The sequence below is a fragment of the Sinocyclocheilus anshuiensis genome, unplaced genomic scaffold (assembly GCF_001515605.1).
Source record: "Sinocyclocheilus anshuiensis isolate Anshui unplaced genomic scaffold, SAMN03320099.WGS_v1.1 scaffold222, whole genome shotgun sequence".
Classification (NCBI taxonomy): domain Eukaryota; kingdom Metazoa; phylum Chordata; class Actinopteri; order Cypriniformes; family Cyprinidae; genus Sinocyclocheilus; species Sinocyclocheilus anshuiensis.
Genome location: NW_015542408.1, coordinates 2,766,511 through 2,768,744, shown reverse-complemented (window position 1 = coordinate 2,768,744; position 2,234 = coordinate 2,766,511).

Genomic DNA, 2,234 nt, shown 5'->3' with positions numbered 1-2,234 from the left:
GTTTCACAAAACTGAAGTCAAACCATTCTGTTTTTGCTTCAAATTTCTAAATTATACAATCTAATTTAGATTAAAATCTGCTCATGTTGCATGTATGCAGCATCTTTGTTTGGATCATGATTAAAATGCAGTGGTTGCCTCTAATTTTAAATGGAAAGAGCACAGACAAAGTCTTATTTTGTTTATATGAAGAGATTTATTTGTTACTTATTTAATTTGGGGCTTGTTTTAAAATTTAAATTTAGTTTTGTTATTTACATTTTACATTATATTTAAATTTTATTTAGCAGACAGTTTTATCCAAAGCGACTTACAAATGAGGACAATAGAAGCAATAAAAACCAACAAAAGAGCAATAATATGCAAGTGCTGTATTAGTATATTATTATAGTGTTATATTTCAATTTCACAAAGAAATGTGCAGCATTTTGTCCAAGCAATAATAAAAGGACACATTTAATTTATAATTTGTCTTAAATCTAATTTTGTTAAAAAAAAGCTATGAATCGAATCGTGAGTTGAGTGAATCGTTACATCCCTACTTCCTTCTGTGAAAAAGTCCATGCCCTGTTGTCTTACATCAAAATAGACTGAAATGTTTGTTTAGAACTATTTTTGCTTGATCAGTGTGTATTTCTCTCCCGATTCAGATTACTTTGTGACTGTAGAAAGCAATATTATGGATAGTAGACTTATATTTTAGCTAGAAGCAATGGTTTTAAGTTAGACATCTTAATTATGGATTTGCTTCTTACAAAGTGGTGTGGATTATTTATGGATTATGGTGATGTTTTTATCAGCTGTTTGGACTCTCATTCTGACGGCACCCATTCACTGCAGAGGATCCATTGATGAGCAAGTTATGTAATGCTAAATTACTCCAAACCTGTTCCCAAGAAACAAACTGATCTACATTTTGGGATGGCCTGAGGGCGAATAAATTTTCAGCAAATTATTGAACTTTTTATTATTAAACTAATCAATTCCTTTAACAAGTGTAAGTTCTGCGTAGATTTGATTGGTATTGACTAGCTAGATGGATCTCAGAAAACATGGCCATAAAAGTCATAATTCAGTCCAAACTAGATTTTTGCCCCTTTTTAGAACCGTTTTTATTGCAATTTTGCATTGTGACATATCAATGAAACTTGAGTGAACTGAAAATTAAATGTCAAGTATTTCCACATCGTGGTAGTATTTGTTTATACTCCCTTTAAGCCATGTGGATCTAATCTTGTAATAAAATAGTGGAATTAAAATTTGAAGGAAAATTCTGATGTCCATATTTTGTCCTAAAAATACAGGAATGCTTTTTTTCTCTGCCAAATAGGTTAATGTTCCCCTTTTGTGAGTTTTTACCCAGTTAATAAAGACAAAGAAATAAGAATATTTCAAAACTTTATTAGAAATGAGAAGACCTCTTCTTATTTTACATAAAGATACAATGGCTTTGCACAGGAACCTAATGCCTTCATTTCTTCATCCAGGAATCTGTAAATAAACTGAAGTCACAGGGAAGCAAGTTTTCACAATTTCGTCGCAGTGAATTAATCAATGCCTACAGCATAAAATGTTCAACATAGTCATATGGGTCATCACTCTAGACAGCTTGGGTTTAGGTTCCTAAATGGTTGAGTATATACAGTCTAAAGATGTGCTAATGCTTCTACCAACTTGACATAGAAAAGGAAAATTAATATACAAAGATGTACGGTTTAAAAATAATAAATCATTTTTACAGTTTGTGTAAAATGTATTTTTCAAATACATGGTTTTTGAAAGATCTATTTACAAAAGGAACAATCAGTAAGAAACCCCTGGGCTTAACATACACATGTGAGAAGCAACTCGTTTATTCAATTGGTCAAGAACTCAAAGTGAAAATGAGAATTAAGGATTAAATTATAAAGTACCAGACAATCTGAAATAAACAAGAATGGGAGGAAAAAGCAGGTCACCAATTTCTGGTGTTCCATCAGGGGAGCTTCGGGGCCCAAATGGAGGAACAAAACAAGGGAAGATGCGGTTTACTGCACAGTAGTTACCCAAATTGTGACGTCACATTCAAGGGTTCAAGATGACCCAACAAAATTTCTCATTCTTTCTACCCCACCGACCGAACCGAATGTGGGACGATTGTGATTCTCATCTTGTAAAAAATACAAAAATGCTGTCCACGGACTGAATAAATATATTTAACAAGTTGCAAGATAATACCTTTATTTTACACAAAA